This window comes from Strix aluco, chromosome 1, assembly GCF_031877795.1.
Source record: "Strix aluco isolate bStrAlu1 chromosome 1, bStrAlu1.hap1, whole genome shotgun sequence".
NCBI lineage: Eukaryota > Metazoa > Chordata > Aves > Strigiformes > Strigidae > Strix > Strix aluco.
The window spans coordinates 134,177,085-134,183,088 of record NC_133931.1 but is presented as its reverse complement, the minus strand read 5'-3'; positions in this window follow the sequence as shown (position 1 = coordinate 134,183,088).

Genomic DNA, 6,004 nt, shown 5'->3' with positions numbered 1-6,004 from the left:
CCATTGTTTACATTAGCTTTTTATCTGTTGCATAGAGATATTCTAATATCGGAATATATAGAGAGATCTTCTGTGAAGTAACTGAGATATCTCTTTTGAAGGCAAATAATGAAATGGATCAGATTAAGCTGTGAAAGCATAGTCAGCAAACTTCCTTGGTAGAATAATTGGTCAAAGCAAAGCAAACTAAACCCACTTCCAGAGGAAGAAACGCTTAAATTATACCTATGATAACAGGGTCACCTATTGATTTAAATGAGCAGTTGTAAAAAATATATCGCAAGAGTTAACAGTCAAATTTACTGAAGTAATATTACAGAGCCTAGAATTAGTGTGAGTAGATCTTGGCACTTACTACTTAGTAGCTAAATCAACTGGCCTTCCATTTAACTAAGATTGGTGTGAAGGAGAAAAGGTGAGCAACTGCACTTGGTCCAGTTACAGTGCAACCATGAAGGTAATGGAGCCAGTGCTTGGGTCTGATCTAAGGGTGGGGGAATTTCCAGAGATTTGTTAAGACCTCTTACACTATTTGTATATCATCTTCAAGTATAAAATCCTAAAGGGAATACTTGACATAGTGTCATTTCCTTCCCTCTCCACATCTTCTCTGGAAAAGGAAACTAGCTTGAAACTTAAGAGGTCAAAGGGAGTCACCTGTGAAAGGCACCTGCATGCCATTGCAACTAGTTTCTATGCATTCATAAGCCAGCATCTGTTCTTGCAAATTGGCTAATTGTCTGTGCAAGTAGGTGTTCACTAATTAGGTGCTCAATTATCCATTTTGCTCAAACAATGGACATTTGCATGTATAGAATTAAAGGTTTTATGAGCAGCTAACTCTTCCCCTGGTAATGAGCATTAAGCAGGGACCATCTTAAAGACATCCATCAACATTTCAAGCTTCAGGGAAGATGAGGGGGCTGAAATTCTCTTCTGAATAAGCACTGCATAGTGTTGCCTAACAATTAAAGTATATATGTGGCAATATTAATATCAGAAAGTAGCAGAACCCAATATAAATGATAATTAGGAGAAATGACAGCTCAGCAAAAAGGAGTGATAGCATCATTAGTGCCACTAGGGGCTTTGTGAAGCATACTCTTCACTGTACAGCTATAGAAAAGGGAAGGGGGTGGGGAACAACAGCTTTTGATTAGGCCAGATAGTTCTCTGGAAATTCAAACCATTGCCTAGACAGATTACAATAATTTTCTAAACTTCAGAAGGGTCTAAGTATGGCTTTTCAAACGGATTTCAGTTAGTCATTGTAAGTGCTTTTCAAAAATAGGTCTTAAGTTTGATTCCAGAGCCTTTCTTTTACCTTGTCTCCATAATGTGTTAGGACAGTTACTCTAGAATGACAAACTCATAGCCCTGAAGGCTTTTTAAAATACAGTCAAACCTAAAATACAATGAACTATCCTTTGTGGAGTAGAAGATAGGATTCCAGGTATCTCTCATTTCTGCCTTTTGCACAAGGATTTTGTCTGCTTTGTTGGGATGATGTCTGCTCTATCCATGTTTTATCCAGAACTTCCTAATCTCTGAGGCAATTATAAAAGGGGAAAAAATTAAGAAAAAGCAACATATAAAGTTGAAAATTGTTGTTACTTTCTAGCCAATATCATATTCATAACTTTTAAGCCATAACTCTAGTTCCTTTATTCACCATGTCAAAGTTGCATAAAAGTTTTAACCTATTTTATTTAGGATATGTAACTGCCAATAGTGCTTTCATTTTATATTTAAAAAAAATCATTGCATAATTCTCTGTGTACCTCAGAGCCTATAGACATGCTTCTGATCATGTTTGTCAATCTTGTCAGTAGGTGGTGTGTGTCCAGTGGATGAAAAATAAAAGGCTGTAATTGAAATCCAAAATCCCAGCAGCTCAGCTACTGAAACAATCTTCTGCTTTGATTCAATATAGCCTTCGAACAGGTCTCATTTTTTGGGGGGTGGGTGATTACTGTTCAGTTCATGGAAGGTTAGAAGCCATGGAAAAAGCAATATTTGTCCCAGGCCCCCTCTAACCTGGGGGTCTGGCAGCCTTTTGAGTCCAGAAAATTCGGTCTTTAGTGTTTAAAAAGCAGCTGAGTATCCAACTCTTTAAGCCTTAACTCTGTTTTTAATTTGGGTTGGTTTGTTTGTTTTTTTAAATCAGCTAGAAAAACCTCAAACACTAGCTCTTAAAGTCTAGAGACTTCTCCTGAAAAAATATTTAGGTTTCTCAATGCAGAGTTTAGCTTATATATATATAATTGTATTTATGTTATAAACATGTCTGGCGTATTTTTCTGGCTTTTAAATATGGAAATATCAGACACGGCAGCAAAGTATAACATCCTCTTCAAAGCTACAGGAAACTTTGCTTTCAACCTCAAGGATGAACATTGGGCTGCCTATTCTTCATCTGGTTTTATAAATCCCAATTATGACACTTACTGAAGTTTAGATAATGCTACTGATTTCAGCTGTAGCCCTTGTGGGCAGAATTTTGTGTAAGCAAGCCAGATCAGTTATTCTTGTCTTTCCTCTTAGCTACACCTATCCTTTCATTAAATGCTGAGACCTTATTGCTTCATTTAAAAACAAACAAACAAAAAAATTCAACTCTGATCTGCAAAAAAAAGCCCCACCAAATGTTTCTATAGCCAGGAAAGGAAAATTCCCTAAGGTGTCAGAAGACCCAGTCATATGAATAGACATGAACAGTTACTTCCCCCTAAGGGGTTTTAGAAGATACAAACAGCTCTGCAACCATTTCTGCTGGGCAGTTTTTATTATGATCTATCTTCTTCTGGTAATGCTTATGTGATATCAGTTTAAAGAGTGTCAGTACTCTGTGTGACAGTAAAATGTCTGTGAAGACTACCGCAACAAAATATTTTCATATTCTACATACTCTAAAAATGTGCTAAATATTCTATATTCACATTTCCAAAACAATCCTATATAGACCATTCTATACCATGCAGAGTTCATGCTGTATGACTGATCAAGTCAGTTTAGACAATATATTTCCTGAAGCATTTGAATAATGCTCTGTTGAAAAATTATGAAATTAGTATTTGCGTACGTGATTCAGTGTTTCAGTCTAGTAGAAAATTGTCATCGTCTGTAAGAAAAAGGTATCATCACAGTAAAATTGATGATAACGAGCAAACGTAAAACTCACTGTGGAAAATAATTTCTATCTTTGACAGGCACACCATCTCTTGATCCTGTCCCTTGGAATGGTGATGTTTCCATTTTTCTGAGCCAAAAATCACAGTGAGGTGCAGCCTGCATTTGGCCATACCTGAGCAATCCAACACAGAAAAGGACATATGAAGTTTAAAATTGAAAATTATGTTGTTTAGATTGCAGTGTGTTAAAAAATGACCACTTTTAGTGGTCATGTTCAGTTCGTGTGTGTTAGTGATAGGGTGACCTGGTATCTGCTTTTAGCAAATGAAAAGACCCTGTAAACCTCTGTGTTGTCAGACCAGATCCTATAAACCTTTTCTCTAAAACATATACTACTTATATAGTGTCTACATAGAAAACATGCATTTGTTCCACTTGAAAAAAATTCTGTACAATTTTATGGCTAAAAATTGAAACAAATGAAAGCCTAGGAGATCTTTTCTCATCACACTGCTTCTACTTCCAGGACCAAAGAGCATGATCTTATTCCATATAGCTACGGAAGGGGGCTCCCTTGAGAGAAAAATTGTACACTAGCAGGCTGAAATGAGGGATGTTATAGTTGTTCTTACTGGTAAATTAGTGATTTCTTGCAGCACACTTAAGGATGCTGTTGGGGGTACATTTTTAGCTCTCTACAGGCACATCCAGGAAAGTCTCCCCGATCTTCTTCAACCAGACTGGATTTTTACAGTTTCTGATGTAGCTGTGAACTGGGTCCTTTGTACCTTTGATACATAGTCCTTTGTAACAGATTCAAGCCTTGTTCGTTCTCCCTAAATTTCAGTTATGCTATATGTCTTGAAATAGGATTATCTACATGTTTCCTAAGGGATGATGAAAGTAATAAGCAATTATTCCACAGTGGGACAGCTTTTCATTAAAATTCTGTCCCTCTATGTATATTCTGTTTTTGTTAACAGAAACTGACCTTTATATTTTGAATTGCCAACTCCCTGGAGTTTCTCTAGTCTCCAAACTATTTTAAAACAAAGAATGTTTCAGTAAATTATCCTTTGTCAGTTTAATTCTACTGTTAACTTCATAACTGGCAAGAAAGTACTCCTCTGTTTAAGAGTTAACTAATGTTAAGAAGGTTCATTATCATTAATAAAGGTGCTATCCAACTGGGGTTTCATATAGACATTACAAGTGTAATAATGGTGTGCAACAAAGGTTTTTGTAGATCAGCCTTTATAATGTTAAAGCTGACATGCTTTGGTGTATATTGGATATGCAGTGAATGATAGAATTTCAAATTTCCAGGTAAGTACTTGTGAAAGAAAAGCAGTAAGTGCAGTGCAGACCATGTTCCAGGAGCATGAATCCAGGACTGGAATGTTCTCCTTGCACTCCTTGTACCTTCAGCTTAAAGCAAGGGATTAAAATACTGACATTAATTTGGGTTGACACAGTCTATTTTCTCCCCGCTATGGAATATAGATGATCAGGGTTAGATATTCCTTTGTAGAAATACATTGAATATTTCATGAAATTAATAAAATTTCTCTAATGTTTTTAAAAATCTGACAGATATATTTCATAAAGAACTAGGTACATCACCTAAAAATATGTATATACACAAGAGCTCTCAGGTGTGAAGTGTTGGAATGGTCCCATTAACCTCATTGATCTGAATAAAATTTTCACTGCTTGTTGCACAGAGCTTTTAACAGCAAAGCTTGCAGGCCTTAGGCAAAATAAATTTACCTGAAAAGCTAAATCCCCATGTGGATTAAAAAAATAAAAAATTAGCTGGTTCTGCCCTGAAAACATTTTCCTGTTTTAGTTACATAAATGTCATTCTCAGCTTCCAGCAGCCACTTTGCGCACCCCATCGCTGTTCTGCCCTTGTGCCCGTCCTTGTTCTGGGCAATACGATTTCAGGCTCTTCTTTCCCCCTTCCCCTCCAGGTGCTCTCCAGGCTTTCCTCCTGTCCCTACAAAGCTTTCCAGATTTCTTATTCTTGACAGCTGGAAATATTTATTGCTCTGATCTTCATAGTATTGCTGGAGTTAGTGGTAGATATAAAATATCATGATATATCTCTTAAAACCTGTTTCAAATATCAGTTCGTCAAAGGTAAGCCTTTATGGCATGGCAGAACTTTCCTCAATGAGCAATTTATATTCCAGTACTTTCAAGTGTTCAGTTTTTAGGGGATACACAGAAAAATGGATTTGAGCAAGAATGTCCAAAATCTGCTTCCATTCAAATATATTTTTTATAATCTATTTCTAGTAGAACAAATGCACTGTTAACAATTCAATTGATGTTCTAGAAAAAGAAAATTCTTCAGCAGAAGCCTTTCCAAAGATGTAAATCTGTTAGGAAAACTAACAGTTGTCAGGTCTTCCAGTTTGGATGTTTCGGATATGACACAAGGCAGTTTTGTTTCTGTGGGAATTACGAATTGGTGGTTAGCAAAATGTAAACTGACCTTGAAGTTAGAAGACTGATTATGGGTAACTGAGGCAACATAACAGAACACCGTGTTGTGTGAAAAACAGCAGTAAAGAACACCACCTGCAGAGTGTGGTGAGCATGTGAGCAGTAAACAGGCAAAACCTGAAGGTCAGTAGGATGTAAAAGTAAAAACGAACCTATGTAAACAAGTGGTAATAAATTGGGAGCTTGCATACAGTGCAGTGGCATTTGCTCTTGGCAATGCTCCCCCTTCAACAAACTTGAGTTTGTCATGATTCAGCGTGTCGCCCTGATCCTGACTGGTCCAAGACTGGCATGTTTCTGAGGCAAAAACAGAGGTATTCCTAAATAGATGGAAAATTAAGTATTTTTTTGTTTTTTTCTG